Source organism: Cryptomeria japonica, chromosome 8 (genome assembly GCF_030272615.1).
Source record: "Cryptomeria japonica chromosome 8, Sugi_1.0, whole genome shotgun sequence".
Lineage (NCBI taxonomy): Eukaryota > Viridiplantae > Streptophyta > Pinopsida > Cupressales > Cupressaceae > Cryptomeria > Cryptomeria japonica.
Window position 1 is genome coordinate 445398883 of NC_081412.1, and position 23443 is coordinate 445422325.

Genomic DNA, 23443 nt, shown 5'->3' on the forward strand with positions numbered 1-23443 from the left:
AATCACACCTCTCTTTTCTGCTACACCAAATGTACACTCTTCTCCACCTTTTTAGCTTGGTCTACTAACTCTTCTTATCTTTACTTCCTTTCTTAGAATATTTTCCTATCTGTTCAACAACCCTCTATACTTCTCTGTTTGGATCTATATTTCTCTCAACTCTCCACCTTACTAGTAGCACTTCCAGTTAATCTATGCCAACCCAATTCACTTGAAATACACACTCTATTTTTCATTCAGAATTCACCTTATTATCTAGGCCAAATCATCATCATTACCTACCTCTATTTCATCTTATCAAAACCTTATTTTCGATCATCTTTGTACACGCAAGATTTCCCTCCAAAAGAATTCAAAATTTGATCTTCTCGAGCTTCTGAGAAATCATATGTGTAGGCTAATTGGACTCTCTATACAATTATTTTCCATCATTTAGGGTTGTCATTCATAAATGCTATCTCCTAGTGATTTTCCACATTCATATTACATCTCTAAGCATATATTACAATATTTAGTGATCCTTGGTTTGATATCTCTATCATGGATATTCTTGAGCCTCTCAATGAACTGCAATAGGGCCTCTATTAAATGCAACTTCATCTCCTCTCGACTTTCTCTGATTAGATAGAAATCTACCCCATTAAAGTACACCTCTCTTTGTAAGCAATGTCTTTTGTCATTCAGATGGGATTTCATTCGTTTTGCATGCTCCATGTCATTAGGTCAATTGGAGTAAACTGCCCATGTGGACCAATTTTTTATCGGGTTGCGTTGGAGTCATCAAAGACCTCTTATTTGATCAAAATATGTAGTTAGGGTTTTATCGCCAAGACACCATATCGTTACACTGACCTAAAACCTTTCTCTTCTTCACAAACCATGGCAACAGGATGTCAAGCTTCTACACCATTTTCCTCTTAACTCACTTTGCGAGATCCTTTTCCTCCATTTTTCCAGCTGCGGGATAGTGGGATTCACCCCTTTTTTTATAATTGTGTTGCCCCGCAAGACCATCGCACTGCCATCTCACACGGTGCGAGATAAAGGGGTACATCATCCATATCTGTGTTTCTTACGCTGCAAGACAACTCTTCTGTAATCCTTCACATCGCGAGATTGTGGGGCATCATTTGAACAACCCTTTTTGATGTATCGCAAAACTCCTAGCTGTTAGGTTAAACCTTCCTGTGAAATCGCGACATCAAAACACCCCTTTTCACTATGTCACTGTCAGTTTCCCTTGACTTGGTTGTCTTTTAGTGAAACCACTAGCTTCACCTCTCGTGTTCATATATCCCGTTTCGCCACTCCGTAAGCGGTTTGGTATTTCCTGGCAATTAGCCTACGAAACCACGTTCGAAATCACCCAACAACATATTTTTTCTCTATTGTTATATCACAAACCACATGGTTTGCCTTGGAGGTCATCTCGCGAAATAGTAATGACACAATTACCTTTCACCGTGTGGTCTATATCATATTTTTCTATTTCACAAAGAGCCTTGGTCAACCACAAGTCTGCCCAGCAAAACCGCAAAAACTCCTCATGGTTAACATTTTCACTGAATCATAAGGAGCTAGGTCAACCAAAACGTTTGACCTGTGACCCAACGAAAACCTTTGTCGATGTGACAGTTCTTGTGTCACATCGACAATGGTATAACAATGAAGCCCAATAGGAGATAGAAGGGGTCTTAGTGAAAAAAAAAGTTATGCCAAAAAAAAGCGACCCCATAAGAACAACTCATCGCCAAGCTAGACGAATCAACTCCCGTCAGATGGGTACCTGTCGACACATGGGAAAAGCGGGCCCCATATGAACAAATCATGGTCTGAGCGGACAAATAAATTTTTGCCACATGGATACCTATGGACGCATGAGGGAAGTGGGCCCGATAGACATAATAGCATTTCATGGTTTCGCATTAGGTCAATAGAAAATGCTAACTGTGAAATGGCAAAAAATCTCCCAGCATTAACCGTTGTCGCTAAGACAATTAACCTGTCATGCCAAAATCTATGCAACACATGAATACAACATTTTGGGCACATCTACAATTTATTTCCTTCTGGAACTCATCTACAACCCTAGTTGACATCAATGACAACATTTGCTGACAACCATGACCTAGATAGTAAATACTTAGAATGTGTTATTTAAATCTCACCCAAATTAACTAATTAGCTAATAGGCTTTTCTTATTGCGGACTTCTCTTTCCACAATTTACAGAAAACCTGTCTAACACCAACAAACAAGTTTAATCCATGTCATTTAACAATTTTTAGATTACCAAAAAAATATCACACATAAGAAACAAATAAATTCCATTCTTTTTTCCCTCATTTTTCCCTGTTATTTTTCACTGCATTTTCTTGCCACTTTTCATGCATTATATATGTTGCGTTGCATAACTATCATATTATGTGTGTTTGCAATTGTTGTTGGTTAAGTTAAAAATAAAAACAAATGAATGCAACAAGGGATGCAAAACGTCATGTTCTTGTCAACGGTGTGTTGTCATAGGTTGTAATGTGGAGCATGGGGAAGAATGCCTAAAAATATTGGAGGAAGTTTTATGGAAAGTTTGAGATGCACGAAATCTATTGTGAACAATTTGTATAATATTGTTACATGACATAGAAAGTTGCAGCGATGTGACATTTTTCTTAATCTTTTGTTCATAAATTCTATTGTTTAGTAAATGCAGTCAACAACCAAACAAATTTATGCATTGATGGGATTAGTAGACTTGTAATGCTATCATGTTCTACTGTGAGTAGAATGTACAATAATTTGGAATCATAACACCGAATCATTACGTTTCTTCATTCACTAGACAAAGAGAAACAAAGGTAACGTGGTCATTAGGTGAAAGAGTGTAAACTATGATAGCATCATTATAACATCATAATAGCATCCTTTGCTCTTGATCAAATATTTTCAAAAGAAGATTTTATTTAATCATAGACCAGAATTAGAGTCTGTCTGAGCATTGTATCACCGAAGCCAAACAATTGTATTTGGCAGATAGTGTTTTAAATGAATAAGATAGAGAAATAATCTACAAGATTACAACAAAAATAAGTGATTTTATAAAAATTGCAAGACTTTATTTTTGTAAGCAATAATCCACAACAATTATTTTTTTGAGAGAGTAAAAATAGAAATGGGAAACACTGTATATCTAAATATAGTGACATGCATGAATGTGTATAATAGAAAAGTAATCAGTTGAAAAGAAATAAAAGAAAGATTGCATTGTATGAAGGTGTTGTCCATTTCAAAATTTGTCCTTGACATTTGGAGAATCTCATTAATTGGAAAATTTGTGAATACCTGTAGGAATCATCTACCATAGCAAAATGATGCAAGTTGAGCTTTCCAATAGATTTTCCTTTATATTTCTTCATCACATGGATATTGTACAAGTGTGCCAATGTACTACAAGGATTGAGAGCAATAGATATATTCCCAGTGTAAGTGTATGTCTATTAACAAGAGACATGATACATGAGATCAAAATTGCTATGAATAGGATTCACGCTCTTTTGTTTAGTTAGATGAGTCAAAAAGGATTACGTTGAAAAATAAAATAGCAACAATTCATGTAATAAAGAGGATATTAAAGTTGCTTATGAAAAGAGGCATTCTTATTTATTGAGCTGTTTGCAATTAGGATTTAAGTGTGGATATTATTGATAGCATGGTAAACAAAGGCACACAAATAAATTTCATTAAGACTATTGCATAATCTATTAGTTGTGGATGTTCTTCGGTAGAAAATTTCATTGCTTTAAAGCGGAATATAAAATTAACAAAATGTCAAAAGAGGCTTGTATACATTGTATAAACTTTTTAGCATCTTTCCATTTGTTGTTTGATTTCTAGATTTCTCCATCAATCCAAGCTAGTTCAGGATCTTGTACGCATACATGGGTTCCCAACTCAATGTTAACATGAGTTGTCTGCACTGAGTAAAAAAAATAATAGCTCAAGTGAGTAAAGTGCAAAGTACATTAAGTCAATTGTTTTTGCATAATTTGGTTGAAAGCCAAAGTTTGTAATGAGGGTGTGTATTTCTATTTGTTGTCACGAGGATTGCATCTTGAATGCTAAGTATAAAACTTAGCAGTCTTGTGAAACATGAGATGATTTTCAAGCTTGTGGGTTGCCTATGATGAAAGTCAACCTCCAGATGAAGGGTCGGTTCCCTTTATAAAACCTCGTAAACTATTAGCTTGACCGAGAAAAGGGGTAAAGAGAAAATGAAATTCTATAGCTAATAGGAGGTGATGCACCTAAATTGACCAAGCAACCTATTCTGATTCACAATTAGCTTCAAAAGACCTCAAATTTGGTTCACAACTCAATGTAGATCATGTAGAGCATAAATATGTTATATGCAGGTTTTAAGTCAATCTTGCTTGAAGGAAAAACTATATTTTCACAATTAAAATTGATTGAAGACCTGATAAATACATCATATAACCTAAAACTAGCATGAATTTACTTGCTTCACAAAGCATAAATGACATAAAACAAAGGGTAAATCACAATATTTCATCAAACCAGAAGGAAATATGCTATCTTTTATGCTTTGAAAGGAATCTATTGTTGTTATGATGCTTGAGTTACAATTGCATTTTCTGTTGTGTGTATGCAGAAAAGAAAAAACTAGAAAAAGATGGAAGAAGAAGAAGAGACTTATAAGAGAGGTCTTAAAAAATAACCAAGGGTGGAATTGATTGAGTCTCCTCGAACTTCGCTCCAACTAGTTGCATGAAAGTAGCCTCTTGGGTCGAAATTACTTAAAAACCATGCAAAAATGGGGTGAGAATTGTCTCAAATTGATAGTCAATTAATGCAAAAGATGTATCCTTAACTAATGTTTAATTGTTGCATCTCCCTTGGAAACTGCACTTGGCTCTCTCTTGAAGTGATGCAAACTGATATATGAACTGTAGATCTCACCTCTTGTCATTCAAACTTGCCCTTGAATTGATTATAGATTGCCTATTCCTGATGAACAACTGTTTGCATATTACTCAAATGATTGCATGATAGAAAATACTTGTAAGTAAAGCCTTGAGGTTTACTTAAGCTTTGAAAAGCGTGGAATACTCAAAGAGTTTGAAATATTTTGTATCTTATCCTTTGCTAGACAAATAACTCAATAATAGTTGATATCACATTTTGATTGAAACTACTCTCTTAAGGACTATATTTGATTAAATTGATTCTACTAGATATGAACATTCTCACTTTCTCATTAGATTATAAGCTATGTGCATATTTCCTTCACAATTAATTTTTAAAGCTAATATTTATTTCTAAAATATCTAAACACCAATGGTTATTAATTATTCTAGAATAATTTATGTTTTATACAATTTATAATTAGTAATAAAGACACTTCTTCATAAAAAATAAAAAATATTTCTAAAATAATTAGTGTGTCATGTGACATATAAATCATGTTTAAATTGGACAAGCAACTAAACCATGATAATAAAATCCTAATAATGGAGAAATAAAAATTCTAATAATTGAGACAAAAAAGAAGAAAATAATTTCTAACCAAATATTGACAAATTACCAATAAAAAATAAAGAAAAACTTGTAATGAGTGAATTCATAAATAGATTAAACCATCAAAACATTAAAATAATATTTTCTAACTAATATTAGCAAGAAAAAAAAAATTAACACTAAATTTAGACAATTAAAATTTAGAAAAATTAGTTAGCACTAAATTTAGAAAGAAAATTTTTTAGTTAACACTTAATTTAGATAGTTAACACTAAACGCCTCAATGTTGATTTGTGCACATTTCCAAAAGTAAAATGCAAGGAACCTATAATCATTTACTATGATAATTTCATGGCAATTGACATATCTAAGCACCCGGTATTTCACTCAAAGACTAAACATGTTTATATCAAATTCAATTTTCTGAAAGAGAATGTTGAAGCAAAAGAAGTAAAATTGGTTTATGTGAATACTAAAGAGCAGATTGCAAATATTTTTATTAAGCCCTTGCCTAAAGAGACATTTGAATATCTCATAGAGCAGCTTGGAGTTCTACCCCCACCGGTAGAGACTTAGATAGTTGATGTTTTGTCATCAACCGACAAAATTAACAAAAAAATCTTTTATTCCGACTTTGATGAGGAGAGCTACTTCTCAGGGGGAGTAGTTGGATAAATTGGAGAATTGGTATTTTGTAATAAGTTCTATGAACTGTTTGTATTTGGTTTTGTATTGCTTTGGCATTTGATGTCAAAAGGGGAGAGATATTATGGAAAAACACATTATCTTTGGGAGAGATTATTCATAGGGGAGAAATATTATGTATTTTGACTTCTGGTTAAGGATCTAATTGGGAGATTGTTGGTTTTTGGTTTTTGGCATTTCTGCTTTGGCACTTAGATGGTTTTTCCATCTTATGTTGCCATCAATGTCAAAAGGGAAGATTGTTGGTATTTTGGATGTGTTGCATTGGTTTTGTCATTGATGTCAACACTTGTCAACACTTGTTAACACTTGTCAACATTTATCAACACTTGGAGATATTTGGTTATGTTCATCGGTATGTTCAGTGGCTTGTGCACAGTCACCGGTAGGTTATATTGTTCGCCGGCACTTGGAATGACTTGAAGACTACTTGGTTATGTCGAAGACATTATTTGATCACTTGGTTTTGGCGATTTGATTATTGATCTATTCGGGTTTACATATTTGCTATTATCGATAAATAGGTCTAGGTTATGCACCGGTAAGCATATCTATTCTAGATCAACACGACATGTTATGAAGATGATTTATTATTATTGTAAATGCATTGAGCTGACATGATGCATCAAATATTGATTCATTTGTAAATGATTTTATTGTAATATATTTAGTGAGCCAACCTACTCAATTGGTCTTAGGTTATGGTATAAATGAAAGATCTCATTTATGAGATTAATATGGGATTTGGGAAAAAAGATTGTAATAAGGTATATGCGAAATAAGTAGAGCTGTACACGCATACATCATTCAAGATTGAAGGAAGGTGAAGAAGGCATATCAGAGCTAAACCGGTACTGAATCCAACATATGAAGATGCTATTTTAAGCAGTACATTATCATTGGATTTAACCATCCAAATGTAGTTAGTGTGACTCCCATTTTGTGTTTGAGAAGTGAGCTCTAGGCAGTTGGCCTTTTTGCTTGTGCAGACTCCATATTGTACACACATACTATCTGCAGTAGTATCATCTGATTTTGGGTAAGGCTTCCCACCATGGTTTTTCCCCTTACGGGGATTCCACGTACAAATATCTATGTTATGTGTTGTGGATGTTATTGTCTTTCTGTTTCATGCATTAATCTTTATCGATACTGCAATTAATTGATAAAACTGTCTACCGGCATAAAGTTTGGTTTACCGATATTAAGCATTAAGTTTTGGTTAAGTTAATTTTGGTTTGAATTTGTTGGAAAATTGATTCACCCCCCCCCCCCCCCCCCCCCCCCTCTCAGTTGTCTCCAGGACCTAACAAAGATCCCTTAAAGATCCCAAAGTAGGTTTAGAAGCAAGTGAGTGATTCCCGATCCAACAATCATCCCAAAACCGGACTTTTCTTCCATTCCCCAGCTTCCAATAGGCTCCCCAGCTATCCACATCCCTAGCCTTGAAGATATTGTTCCAAAGATGAGATCCAGTGGGGATATGAGACGAACTCAAAAAATCTTGTAAAGAATGAACATTAGAAAGATATTTATTCTGCCATAAGGTGCTCCATTCCCTTCTACAGTCATAAGACCTCTAGACCCGTTTAGACAAAAGAGCATTATTAAAGGTTTTAATGCTTCTAATTCCCAATCCACCAAATCTTCTAGGCTTGCAGACATTCTCCCAGGCAACCAGAGGGATTCTTCTCTTTTCCTCAACCCCTGACCAAAGGAATATTTTTTGAATTTTGTCAATAATTTCAGCAAATTTAGAGGGAATTTTGAACAAACTAAGTGCATACACTGGGAGGTTTTGAAGAGTAGCTTTCAACAACTGAATTTTACCAGCTTGACTCAAAAGGGTGTTTTTCCACCCAGCCAACTTCCTATTAAATCGATCAATTAGAGATTGCCAGAAGGACTCAGAAGGTTTAGATCCCAGAGGGAGACCCAGGTAAGTAGAGGGGAGCTTACGAATGAGGCAATCGAGAATGTTAGCAATCTTCATAATTTGGCGCTGCTCAGGGGTGTTGATAAAATAGATAAAACTTTTAGTTCTATTAACCATCTGTCTAGAAGCTTTTTTCATAGGTGTTGAGAATCGATTTGATGACTCTGTCTTCTCCAAAAAAAGAGCTACCCATTAAAATGGTGTCATCAACAAATTGTTGATGAGAGAAAATCAAATTGGTAGAGGATGACTTGAAACCTTTTAGGGATCCTTCCACAACTTTTTTATGAATGAATCTACCCAAACTTTCTGCCATTATAGTGAAAAGAATAGGCGATATGGGATCACCTTACCTAAGACCTATAGAGGTTCTAAAGAATTGGGACGACGATCCATTGACAATAACAACATAAGAGGCGGTGGAAATGAGCTGCCAAATCAAACTAATAACCTTTCCAGAGAAACCAAAAGCCTGAAGAACTTTTTTAAGAAGCACCAATCCACCCTATCATAAGCTTTAGCAATGTCCAATTTCAGAAGAAAGCCTTGAGACTTAGCCTCCAAAAGTGAATAAATGTTTTCATGAACAGTGATGATGGAGTCAAGGATTTGTCTTCCTGGCACAAAGCCATTTTGTTGAGGAGAGATCAGAAGAGGAAGAACACTCAACAACCTCGATGTAAGGACCTTGGAGATAATTTTGTAGAAGGACTTGCACAAGCTAATGGTCCTAAAAACATCCAAAGAATCATCCACTTGCTTCTTAGGAATGAGGACAATGAAGCTAGCATCCAATTCCTTCAACAAAGATCTAGCTCCAAAAAATTCTTTAACAACATTGGACACATCTTCCCCTACCACATCCCAAAAGTGCTGAAAGAAAAACATAGGAAAGCCATCAGGGCTTGGAGCTTTACTAACGTCAAAAGAAAATACAACACTCCTAATCTCCTCCTTAGAAGGAATGACAACAAGATTATGATTTTGGCTCTCAGATAAAAAAAATCCTTATCGTTAAATTTGAGAACAAAGACACTTTTGGTTAAAAATTCTAACAATGTCTTCAAATAGAAAAATAGAAGTGATAAGAAAAAAGATAAAAGCACCTCTTTGTTTATATGTCTACGTGACTTCATGCATATTAATGAAGTTTGAGTTGCATTTTCTATATCTTAAAACACATTTTTTGTAAGCAATGAGCGTGTAAAAGAAACTTCTAAAATATGATGTTATTAGTAGGCAAGGAAGCTGAAAGGTTTTAGTTTATTATTATTTTGTTTGTGTTGATTCCTTTTTTGTTTGTGATATTTTTTGATGTCTTGGTGAAAAACCTCAAATATTGTTTAAAGATGGTTTGGAAAGAATTTAAGGACAACAATCATGCAAATATTATCATTATCTTATAATTTAACAAATTGATTCTACTAGATATGAACATTCCCACTTTCTCATTAGATTATAAGCTATGTGCATCTTTCCTTCACAATTAATTTTTAAAGCTAACATTTATTTCTAAATTATCTAAACACCAATGGTTATTAATTATTCTAGAATAATTTATGTTGTATACAATTTATAATTAGTAATAAAGACACTTCTTCATAAAATATAAAAAATATTTCTAAAATAGTTAGTGTGTCATGTGACATATAAATCATGTTTAAATTGGACAAGCAACTAAAACCATGATAATAAAATCCTAATAAAGGAGAAATAAAAATTCTAATAATTGAGACAAAAAAGAGAAGAAAATAATTCTAACAAAAAATTGACAAATTACCAATAAAAAATAAAGAAAAACTTGTAATGAGTGAATTCATAAATAGATTAAACCATCAAAACATTAAAATAACATTTTCTAACTAATATTATCAAGAAAAAAAAAATTAACACTAAATTTAGACAATTAAAATTTAGAAAAATTAGTTAGCACTAAATTTAGAAAGAATTTTTTTTAGTCAACATTAATTTAGATAGTTAACACTAAACATTGATTATTCTAGGGTTGATTTGTGCACATTTCCAAAAGTAGAAAAAAAGTAATCCTATTTTTATGATATAAATTTTTTTAACAAAAAAATGTTTTACTTAATAACAATCTATGTAAGGAAAGGAATGTGAGATTAAAACTAAAACTAAAATAGTGGGGGAATGTAGACTACAAGTGGCATTTAACAAATCTACAAGATAGGCATCAAGAATTCAAAATGAAGTAGCGATCAATCCATTGGTAATTGTTAAAATTGAAACATATGTAGTCTACAAATGGTAGAATCCTTCAAAATAATGGAAACAACAAACACAAACTTCTACAAGAATGCAAACAACAAATGCAATAATGAAAACTAGAAAAGGTTTGGGTTAAGAAAATTGACAAAAAAATAGGGTGAAAAAGCACTCACATACAACCACAACCTAAATAGTAAATACTTATAATGTGCTATTTAAATCTCACCAAATTAACTAATGATATTTTATTGACTTCAAAAATATAAGTCAACTTTATCTATAGTGTCAAAAAAATAAAATTAAACTAGCGATTGTAGTACATGAGGTGAATCAATAAGCCATTTAGTAAGTGATTTGTATGTGCAACAAAGGTCTAAATGGAGAAGTGATAGCTTCAAATCAACCATGCATTCACATATAGGGGTCTAAGCATGATTGAAAGAAAACCTCTAAATTAGTAAGATAATAAAAATTAATTACCTGAGGTATAGATAGAGATAAGGAGAGAAGTAGAGATAGAAAAATAGAGATGGAGAGAGAGATAAAGAGAGAGAAATAGGGAGAGATAGAGAGAGATATGGGAAAAGAGGGAGAGAAATATGGAAAAAGAGGGAGAGAGATAAAGATATATGGGAAAAAGAGGGAGTGAGGGAGGGAGAGATTGGAGAGCTAGGGAGAGGGAGAGAGAAGGAGAGAGATTGATAGAGAGAGAAGAGGGGGAAAGAGGGGGAGAGAAGGAAGAATGGGAGAGAGATGACTCAACATATAGAGGGAGAGATATAAATAGAGATGGAGAGATATACATAGAGATGTAGAGATGTAGGGATATAAATAGAGAGGAAGAGATCCAGATAATGATGTGTGTGTGTGTGTGAGAGAGAGAGAGAGAGAGAGAGAGAGAGAGAGAGAGAGAGAGAGGGAGAGAGAGAGAGAGAGAGAGAGAGAGAGAGAGAGAGAGAGAGAGAGAGAGAGAGAGAGAGAGAGAGAGAGAGAGATTATTATTTTACTTAAAATCTAACAACCTTATATTTATTATATAAATTAAAATTACATGTACAACTTTCGTATCATTTGTTTTATAGATAATGATGTGATTCACTAGAAACATTAATATCAAGCTTTTTTATTGCAAATAAAGCATTTCTCCTATCACATATAAATTTGGCTCCAAATATAATTTTCTTCATTTGCATCACCACTTTTCATTCCTTTCGTCAATATATGAGTTTACAATTATCCCCAAAATATTAATTATAATTGCCTAACCTAATAGAAAATTATTTAATTAAAACATTTGAAATAATTATATAATTTAAAATAATTAATAATTAGGATTACAAGCATAACATAATTGATTAAAATATTTATAGATATTTTATAATTATTTTAAATTTTGAAATAACAATTGATAATTTAGAAAAATATTTTATATATAGTGGAACCCCAAAAATAAATAATTAAAAATAAAATAATCTATATAGTATCAATTTTAATTCTAATTGTAACTTAATTTTAACTCTAATTTTCAACATTAAATCTTGTTTATTAATAATAATTATGCCGAGGGCATCTACAATGACATCAAAATGTCTGTAAACAAAAATTCTTTTCTGAAGCAATTTGACATGTAAATGATAGATAAATGCATGAAATATGCCATGTTTAAGCTTTTGTGGAGGTGTTATTTTATTACTCCAAATAAAATAGAACCCTCCCCACTTGTCTCCAACTAGATTTGTATTCTTGGTGTTTAGTATTTTAGAAGAACATTTATTTTAGAGATGATTTTCAACATATTTTACATATATTTTTTAATCTAATCTAATGAAAAAAATATATAATTGTACTTAATCTACATAATTATTAAAATTTTAGTAATAAAATATAGTAAGAGACTTAATTTTTTAATTTTGTTTTTGAAAAACTGAGAGATAGCCCAAAAATCCCTACGAACTGCAATGCACTCAGAAAACGAATATAAAATTGAAAAGTAATGTAGTGTCGAGTGGGAATGGAATTTGTACTCCAAGTGCAGATTCAATCCATTGTGAATCGATTTCCAAACGATTTCAGACGTTCAGAGGAGCGTGCCCTAACGGCACTCAAATTACAATGCCCGTTGCAAAAAGCAGATCGTGTTTAGCTCCAATTTTGTAATCCTTTATTGCTTTGTTCAATTAAAAAAAAAAAACAGATCGTATTACCGTTGAAAAAAGCAGGATTTCAATTCTTTTAAAAGGAGTTATACTAGAGAAGCAGGGCAGATTATATTGTTCTTCCATTTTTTTGGTTTTCTTTTGTAAGTTCAATTTTTTCTTTTGGCGTGGCCATGCCTTTGAGTCTTTCTTTCCTCAGTTTTAGTTTGTAATTTTTACTTTCTATACTCAGATGTTTTCATTTGCTTTCTGGGTTTGAATTGCAGTTTTTTGTTTTGGTATTTTGTGTATTTTTTTTCTGTGGAGCGTCATTTTTAATGGGCATGGAGGTAGGCAGCAGCAAGAATTCTACGTTCTGGACTGGCTGATTGGAGTTATGGACAGAAAATGGTCAGTATATCTTATACTCTGTTCTCTTGTTTTTTCTTTCATTTTGAAGAATTTATATGTTTTAAGTAGTTCATTTACAAGGGAATTTGGTGTATATTATATTATTGAATTTCTCCATCCATTCAGTTGAACGGCATAAATATTTCTCCTCTCCATCCTCTTTGGATTTCTTAATAGGATTTGAAATTGTTAGGGTAGGGTACTATTTCGAAAAATTCATAGGTATTCTATAAGGAAAAATACACGTATATGAAGTTATGAGTTCAGCAATTAAAAGCCTTATGCATTCAAATTCAAACATGTATGTATTTTGTTTTAAATAGAATATATGCATTTCTACACGCATTGTACATTGCATTTAGTTCTGAGCAAAATCAATAGAGTTGAGAATTAATTGCAAACTGTAAAATGATGTATCATAGAGATGTTCTTCCAATTAGAGAAACCCTTTGCATGCTGCAGAATATCTGACAGAAGCCCTTTTTGGCAGACGTTTTCGGAAGATTTTTTCCAGGATTAGTAATTTAATGTTTCAGGGTTTTTTCTCCATTTGTAATTTTTTTTTTTGGTTTTTTGGTTAGTTTGCTTTCTGAGAAAAGGGTTTAGAAATTACAAGAACGCTTGTCAAGACTTACGCTACCTTTCAGAATAACAGCATTGAGATTTTAGAGCAAATACATTTACATTTGAGTATTTGTGTGAAACTTTACTTTTAAAATTTCATCTAAGATGGGTTTGTAAGATGGGTTTCACTTGAGTAATTGAAAAACGAATTTGATTAGAGTCAAATGTATATTCATTTCTCGTGTTCTGACAGTGTAGTCTCCCTGGCCACCTTTATCAAAGCTACAGTTGCCCATGTTTTAAGCAGAGTGTTAGGAAGCTATTTTTTCGTCTAGTGACTAAGCTCAGTTGAATTCGAGGTTCTTGCTGTGTACTCCAATCAATTCTGCCAATTGTGCGCTTGTTTTCTCGAAGGTGTCAGTGATTTGCACGGTGCTTTTCTTGGAGTACCTTTTTTCTTTTTGTTTCTTCATCCTCCGTTTTTTTAATTGGATTTTTCGAATTCTCGCTCGTCTACTTTATGTGCAGGGGCTTCCTCTGTTTCTTGTTCAGGCCATGTTGTATTTCCTTTGGTATCCATTTGGTCCTCAGTCTTCTTTGTTTGTGTCTGTCTGACTTGTTCTTGTCCTATTTCTGCCATGATGGCACTAGGTTTTGTGTGGCAAGTATTTTGGCTCTTGCTGAGGCTATTGTGCAGAGGCTTGGCAACCTTGTCATCCTATTTGATGGATGCATTTGATGCATGATCATACTCTTCCCTGTTTGTTAAATGAGGACTGTTTTGGTTTTGGTTGAGATTCTTGTGTCTTCTTTTGCTGATTCTGGGTATTCAGCAAAAGAGGAATAGTTGGGTTTCCTCGTTAGCACCTGTATGCAAGGAATTCAGTGGACAAAATTGTGATCAGAATGTTTATTTTGAGACTGTTACATAGCATAAAAACTTTATTTTATAGATTCTTTTTTAATATGTTCCATGGCCATGTTGTGGCAAAAGTGAAATGGATGATAAATTAGGTTCCTGTAAACAAATTTGACCAACATAAAAGGTTTCCCTACCATCAAATTTACACTGCAAATGCATTACATGTATTAATATTATAATATATTTCCTCTGTTTTCTAAGATAGACATTCTTACCCAAAAGCCAGTACAGCAACTTATGTTTCCCGACACTTGGGAGAGATCTCTTCCCTTCTCAGTAGTCGCAATTGTGAGATTTCTACAGAATTGAGATGAGAATGCAAAGGTAGAGGTGGTTATCCTACATTTTAGTAGGATTGTTCCATTCTAATCTATACAATGTCCAACCTTACATCCTTAAATAAATATATCTATAGGTGAAAGCAGTTATCCCCTTACTGTGAATGCTTGGTTGCTGTAAATGTAATACTGGACATGCAATGCTACTATATAAACTTTGTATCCGTATGCCCTATTTTAGTAAGCTAATGGTTGATCTTGGCAGTTTGTGTTACATGTTATGTGTGGGAGGGGGATAAATATACATATTATCCTATGTTTTTTTGTATAGTATTCTGAAACTGCAAAATTAAAATGCAAGGAATGATAACTAGTGTGTATTTTGCAAGTAGTTAGTGTTATTGCTATTCAAAATTGTAGAAATAATATAAATGAATAAATAAATAAGGGATTATTCAGCCAAATCCCCTGTAACTGTAGATGGAGTTATTTAGAAGAAGAGGGAGGTTTTAAGCTTGAGAATAGGATTTAATAATGAAAATTCCCAAACAGTAAGTGTCTTATGTTTATCTTTATAAACTTCGAACGATTTATAGAATAACTATGTATTTGTGAATTTTTCCTTATAAAATATCTATTTATTTATGTATTATGCTACTGTGAAATTTCCAATATGCACAGGGTTTCACAATACTATTATACAGTTAGCTCGTAAGCTTATTATTGGCAGAATAGCTGCCGAAGATTTGTCAGGAGCTCTTTTTGGCAGTAATTCTTATTAATTCTATATAGGATTAGTAATTTAATGTTTCATGTTTTTCTGCACCATTTGCGAACTTTTTTTTTGGTTTTCGGTTACCTTTCAGAATAACAGCATTGAGATTTTAGAGCAAATTTTTGTGCTTCTGAAAATAGTAATTATAATATACTACCAGATTTGATTACGTTCACTAATTCATGTATCCTGTTTTAAATAGAATATATGCATTTCTACTCGCATTGTACATTGCATTTAGCTCTGAGCAAAATCAATAGAGTTGAGAATTAATTCCAAACTGTAAAATGATGTATCATAGAGAAGCTTGTTCTTCCAATTAGAGAAACCCTTTGCATGCTGCGGAATATCTGACGGGAGCCCTTTTTGGCAGAAGTTTTCGGAAGATTTTTTCAGGATTAGTAATTTAATGTTGCAGGGTTTTTTCTCCATTTGTAATCTTTTTTTTGGTTTTTGGTTAGTTTGCTTTCTGAGAAAAGGGTTTAGAAATTACAAGAACGCTTGTCAAGACTTACGCTACCTTTCAGAATATAACAGCATTGGGATTTTAGAGCAAATACATTTACATTTGAGTATTTGTGTGAAACTTTACTTTTAAAATTTCATCTAAGATGGGTTTGTAAGATGGGTTTCACTTGAGTAATTGAAAAACGAATTTGATTGGAGTCAAATGTATATTCATTTCTCGTGCTCTGACAGTGTAGTCTCCCTGGCCACCTTTATCAAAGCTACAGTTGCCTATGTTTTAAGCAGAGTGTTAGGAAGCTATTTTTTCGTCTAGTGACTAAGCTCAGTTGAATTCGAGTTTCTTGATGTGTACTCCAATCAACTCTGCCAATTGTTCGCTTGTTTTCTGGAAGGTGTCAGTGATTTGCACGGTGCTTTTCTTGGAGTACCTTTTTTCTTTGTGTTTCTTCATCCTCCGTTTTTTTAATTGGATTTTTCGAATTCTCGCTCGTCTACTTTATGTGCAGGGGCTTCCTCTGTTTCTTGTTCAGGCCATGTTGTATTTCCTTTGGTATCCATTTGGTCCTCAGTCTTCTTTGTTTGTGTCTGTCTGACTTGTTCTTGTCCTATTTCTGCCATGATGGCACTAGGTTTTGTGTGGCAAGTATTTTGGCTCTTGCTGAGGCTATTGTGCGGAGCTTGGCAACCTTGTCATCCTATTTGATGGTTGCATTTGATGCATGATCATACTCTTCCCTTTTTGTTAAATGAGGACTGTTTTGGTTTTGGTTGAGATTCTTGTGTCTTCTTTTGCTGATTCTGGGTATTCAGCAAAAGAGGAATAGTTGGGTTTCCTCGTTAGCACCTGAATGCAAGGAATTCAGTGGGCAAAATTGTGATCTGAATGTTTATTTTGAGACTGTTACATAGCATAAAAACTTTATTTTATAGATTCTTTTTTTAATATGTTCCATGGCCATGTTGTGGCAAAAGCGAAATGGATGATAAATTAGGTTCCTGTAAACAAATTTTACCAACATAAAAGGTTTCCCTACCATCAAATTTACACTGCAAATGCATTACATGTATTAATATTATAATATATTTCCTCTGTTTTCTAAGATAGACATTCTTACCCAAAAGCCAGTACAGCAACTTATGTTTCCCGACACTTGGGAGAGATCTCTTCCCTTCTCAGTAGTCACAATTGTGAGATTTCTACAGAATTGAGATGAGAATGCAAAGGTAGAAGTGGTTATCCTACATTTTAGTAGGATTGTTCCATTCTAACATATACAATGTCCAACCTTACATCCTTAAATAAATATATCTATAGGTTAAAGCAGTTATATCCTTACTGTGAATGGTTGGTTGCTGTAAATGTAATACAGGAGCTCTTGAATATCATGCAATCCTACTATATAAACTTTGTATCTGTATGTCTTATTTCAGTAAGCTAATGGTTGATCTTGGCAATTTATGTTACATGTTATGTGTGGGGAGGGGGATAAATATACATATTATCATATGTTTTTTGTATAGTATTCTGAATCCAAATACTGCAAAATTAAAATGAAGGAATGATAACTAGTGTGTATTTTGCAAGTAGTTAGTGTTATTGCTATTCAAAATTGTAGAAATAAAATAAATGAATAAATAAATAAGGGATTATTCAGCCAAATCCCCTGTAACTGTAGATGGAGTTATTCAGAAGAGGAAGGTTTTAAGCTTGAGAATAGGATTTATTAATGAAAATTCCCCAACAGTAAGTGTCTTATGTTTATTGAATTTTTCCTTATAAAATATCTATTTATTTATGTAGTTATGCTACTGTGAAATTTCCAATATGTACAGGGTTTCACAATCCTATTATACAGTTAGCTCGTAAGCTTATCATTGGCAGAATAGCTGCCGAAGATTTGTCAGGCTCTCTTTTCGGCAGTAATTCTTATTATTTCTATAGAGGATTAGTAATTTAACGTTTCATGTTTTTCTGCACTATTTGTGAACTTTTTTTTTGGTTTTCATGTTAGTTTGCTTTCTGAGAAAAGGGTTTAGAAATTACAAAATCGCTTGTTAAGACTTCGGTTACCTTTCAGAATAACAGCATTGAGATTTTAGAGCAAATTTTTGTGCTTCTGAAAATAGTAATTATAATATATTACCAGATTTGATTACGTTCACTAATTTATGTGAATTTTACTTCTAAAATTTCAGCTAAGATGGGTTTCATTTGAGTAATTTAAAAACGAATTCGATTAGAGTCATAAATCAGGAAAAACATTGAAAAGGTGAAGATTTAGGCTATACTTTGCAGCAGTTTTTCAAACATTCCTTGTCTCGTGCCCGAAAGCAATTTTCAACTTGCAACCAATATTTTCATTTAAAAGAGTGCTAAACAGTTTCCAAAATATTTGAAACATTCCTTGACTCGCACCTGAAAACAAATTTCAACTCGCAACCACTATTGTCATTTAAAAGGCTTCCAAAATCTGTCTCGAACTCAAGAATCCACTAGCTCTAAAACCCATCATTTATCCACAGACAGTACCAAGTATTAATGGAGTAATTACAACAACGGTTAGGAATATTCTGTGGTTGTAGTTAGTCTTCTAAAATATAGGTCACTTGGGATTATGTAAACGTTCACATCATGGTTAGTCTGTATTGTTGAGTACTAACTTGTCCTAGGACCACTCATCCATGACATTGAACATTATGGCTAGAATTGTTAGATGATCGTTGGCTCACTTGATCACCTCTTTTTGTCTGTAATGTTTTTTCAGCTGTGAAAAGATCAATGTTTTGTCTCTGCAATTGATTTTGCATTGACCTTGTTCTTCACTCTTGTTGCTAGTTAATTCTGAACCTACTAGTTAATTCTGAAGCTACGATTGTACTGAACTTTTTCTTCAGCAGTAGTATGAAATAATTGATGTTCTTTACTCTTGGTAGATCATCTTCTTTCTTAATTATTATGTTACATTTGTATGAAAATTGGAAAATGATTCACTGCACAGTATAAATACCAAACCCTTCGTGTATTATCCCGCACCTTAAAATATAGTGTGACATTACTAAGAAACTTTTAAAAATTCAAATTGAGTCAAACCACAGTCTGATTCGATTCTCTAAATTTGGTAGATTATATTCATTTGTGATTTCAGTCAACATAATTTAGCTCCCAAGTCGAATAAAATATAATCTACCAAATTTTAGAGAATCGCTTTGCTTTGCTTCCCTACACAGTCGAGTAGTGATAATAAATAACGCCCTCCATAATAGAACAATCTCCTTTTTATAATGTCCCTTTCCAATTTTTGTTCTAGAATTATAATTATATCAATTTAGCGTGAGGATTATTCTTAATTATTAAGGTTTATGATATTTCTTATTAGGAAGGTCAACATATTTCAATATAATTATTATGCTTAGATTCAATTATTGGCAGCAACTAATGAACATTTAGCTTTCATAATACATTTGATAATTATTATATTTAAGCTCCAATCCCTACCTCTAACCTAATCCTCAAACCCTACGAAGGATGGGAAATAACCATGTTAGGGTGCTAGAAGCTATCCTTCACAAATAGTGCGTTTGAATGATGCAACACATGCCCACTCCATTGCAGGTCTTATCTATTGCCCTTTATGATATAGCATGGTCCATTCCACCGCAGGACTTACCTATCTTGCGAGGTGTTAATACCGCCTCTCCCTAACATTCCCACATTCAATCCTTCTTAAGGGCAATAGGAAAGATTAAAGATTAGACTACCATATAATAATTCTTCATGTATTAAGAATGTAAATGTTATGAACATATTCTAATCATTTATTTATAGGAATTTACTTAGTCCATTTGCATATATCCATTCTATATATATATTCTTCTATTTAGAATAATTCATTAATAAATGCAATTTGCTATATTATTCTTATTATTAATGCTTATAATATATGAATACAATTCTGCTCATATTATGTGTCATAGATTGGCCTTTCATCTTTAATTATTAATTTTATGAAATTACATAATAATTAATGTTCTAATTATAAAATAAAGTCAGCGTACCAGGCTGTGGTCTGATGGCAGATTGCAATTTAAAGTTGATCGATACTTGAGAGCCAGTTCTTGTTAACCGCTCTTCTATTTTATCTGATCGATGATGATTTCTCCCTTTTATATTTCATATTTGAAGGAGTCACAACTTTTCATTTTATGTCTTTTGACCATTCATAAACTAAATTAAATTTTATTTATATTTATTTATATTCTTTTATATTTTAATTTAATTTTTAATATTTTAATTTTATTATTAAATTCTATTTCAAAATAGGGACGGGACATTACACTTTTCAAAATTTGTGATTTATCAAATAATTACTCATTTAAATGAACATATTACAAACTATTCTCTAATAATAATCCCAAAAATCATTGTTTACTATGAAGTATTTAGCGCTTCAGATTTTGTCAATACAACAAGATATTACAAGAGATAGTACCATATAAAACACGAGATTTGCAGAAATATATTTCACAGTTCAAGGCCTTCATTAGGTTAACAAAATATCTTCTACTCTACAAGCCGGCAAGTTCCCAGTACAGATAAAAGAGTTTTGTGCTGCCAAATCCTCATTCCAAAATCTTCTGCAGCCAAGACATCTGGAATTTGAAATTTTCAACAATTTGCTGGGACTTTCGGGAGGTAGATCCCCTGAACAAATGCAGCATCGCCATTCCCAGCATTATAGACTTTTCAAATTTCAACTAGGCAAAGCTCTTCCATATATTTTGATAGGATCCAAATGACTCTAATGTTTATCTAAGATCAATTTGAACTTTTAGCAGAAGCATTAATGAGGATAGACGAGTAGATGGTACCTGTTAATTCATAGCTAATGACATTAGCTAGACAAATTACAAACAAAGATCTAAAATGCAAGAGGATAGAAATAAATGTGTAGATGATGATTCTCTATTTGAGGATGTTTTTTTTCAGGTAGACCTCAAATGACTATTTAAAATTTAAACTAAATTATCTGAATTGAGTTAGTAATTCTAGTTAGATATAGTGGCATCCTCTACACCACTTTCAGTTTGAAGCATGAAATTTAGCATCCTCTACATAGTATCTAGCAATCAACACTCGAAGGCATTATATATTAACTTTTTAATATTTTTTTTCTGAACAGGGCAGTGTTGTAGGTGATTGACTCCACTTGACCATTTTAACAGTACTACTCCGCTTGACCATTTTAACTAGTTCACCATATCTTGGTCACCATGTTGTCGAGGTAAGCTTATTTCTTGGTTTTATCATCCATGCATGGTGAGATTTCATGTTTCTTGTATATGGGCTTTCATGTTCTTTTAAATGTATTGGGTTTTTATATTGGTCTCAGTGTTCTCTTAATTCTGTTGGGTTTTGTAAACGAGTCTCTGTTTTGCAATGCTCTTCCTGCATGGCTTTAGGTGGTTATTTATTCTTTTGTGTTTTCAATGTTGTTTGATATTTTAATCACAGGCGTCCCATTGTAAATGTAATTGATTTTTATACATTCTCAAAATCCTCAACATAGTAATTTAAGATTAAGATATCTTTGTGTGCATTTGGATCGACTGCTGCATTACTGACATAGCCATTTCGCCAAATCCATTTTGTGCACACACTGAAATCATTTTGTTCTATTTGTTTTTATTTTGAATGGTGTGTTACCTCTTTTATTTTATTTTTACAGTTTGCATGTATTCAACTTCTGACAGATTTCTCTGTCCTTTGCGTTCTACAAATAGTTTGGTTAACTTATTTATGTTCTGCATTTTGCATGCATGGTTACCAAACATTTGTAATCCTAACATCTCACAAAATGATTACAATAGATTTAATAGCCATCAAAATAGAAGTCCAGGCAATATCACTAGAAACAATACCATAGAAAATCATTCAGAAATTTAGATATTATTGGTATTTCCAAGGTTAGTCTGATATTTTTAAAAATCCTGGATATTACTGGGCAATGAATAAGAATCTGCAACACTCTGTGTATTTTCATTAAATTCATTTATTGAATTTTCTTACATCAGTTTAATTTGAATAATAAAATATTTAAATATTGTATATGCACGAGAACTGATTTAAATTTCAATCATGGTTGATGTTGAGTGTTTGACTTGTAGTTTCTAGTATTTTCATTAAATTTATTTATTGAATTTTCTTATGTCAGTTTAATTTGAATAATAAAATATTTAAATATTGTATATGCACGAGAATTGATTTAAATTTCAATCATGGTTGATGTTGAGTGTTTGACTTGTAGTTTCTAGAAATGTTTGGAGGCTTGAATGGGTAGCTACTGAAGTCGAATAAGGAATGTAATATTTAAAATTTCAAAAAAAATGTTAGATATCTTGAATGGGTTGCTGAATGCAACATTTAATATTTAAAATTGAAGAAAATATTGTACTTTTGAATCAATTGTTGAAATCAATATTTGTAAATTGATATGTAAACAGATTCGTTGTTTAATGCCAAATTTTATTTGGAAGGGGTTGAATTGGCCCCCTTCCCAAGGCTGTGGGGAATGGTCATTGGCCATGTCCATTCTTTTCAGTCTAGTGTCCATTTTTTTTTTTGGTTATCTGTTTTTATTTAATCACATTCAATGATATGACATTTTTAGTGTAGTTTAATTATTTAAGTATTGCAATGCCCTTCAATTATAATGTCATGAAGTGAAATTATAATGTCATGAAGTGAATTGTAGTGTAATTGTGTTTGAACATTAATTTACTTATTGTCTATTGAAATATGGTTTTGAAGTTTGGCATTAATATATATTTGATCTATTTTGACTAAATTTTGACACTTTGCCTTTCACTTTTATTGCATTTATTGTCCATATGAAGTGTGTTTATTGCGTTTACTTCATTTGTGGTTGAACTAATTTTTTGTGTTTACTTCATTTGTGGTTGAACTAATTTTTTGTGTTTACTTCATTTGTGGTTGAACTAATTTTTTGTGTTTACTTCATTTGCATTTACTTTGTGTATGGTTGAACTTTAAGTTTACTTCATGTGTAGTTGAACTAGCTTTGTGTGGTATGTGTTTGGATTTGAACTTAGACATTCACTTTGTGTAAAAAATTTGCTACTTTAGAATTCACTTATTTGTTTAAGTAAGTCGTGTTTTCACTTTGTATGAAGAGTGTACTAAGTTTGACATTCATTTATGTTGCATGTTTGAAATTTAGTGTTGAAGTGTGTTTGAACTTTGACATTAATTGTGCATGTGTGTTTGAACTTAAGTGTTTACTTTGTGTGTGGTTGAAGTAACTTTTTGAAAAACATGTTTATAACCATTTTGTTTATATTTGTACTTTGGAATGTGCATTTATGTTTAACTTTCAATTCACTTTGTATGAAGAGTGTACTAACTTTACTTTGACATTCACATTGTTTGCGTTTGTACTTTAACATGTTCAAACTTAAGTGTTTACTTTGT

General features: G+C 32.5%; 1 long non-coding RNA gene across 1 annotated transcript; it reads left to right on the forward strand.

The window, feature by feature from the left end:
- The first annotated feature begins 12331 nt into the window (after positions 1–12331).
- On the forward strand, positions 12332–22640 carry LOC131052437 (uncharacterized). The gene is made up of 3 exons (XR_009107349.2): positions 12332–12947; positions 21135–21236; positions 22260–22640. It is a non-coding gene; the product is annotated as an uncharacterized LOC131052437 (long non-coding RNA).
- Positions 22641–23443: the final 803 nt, after the last annotated feature.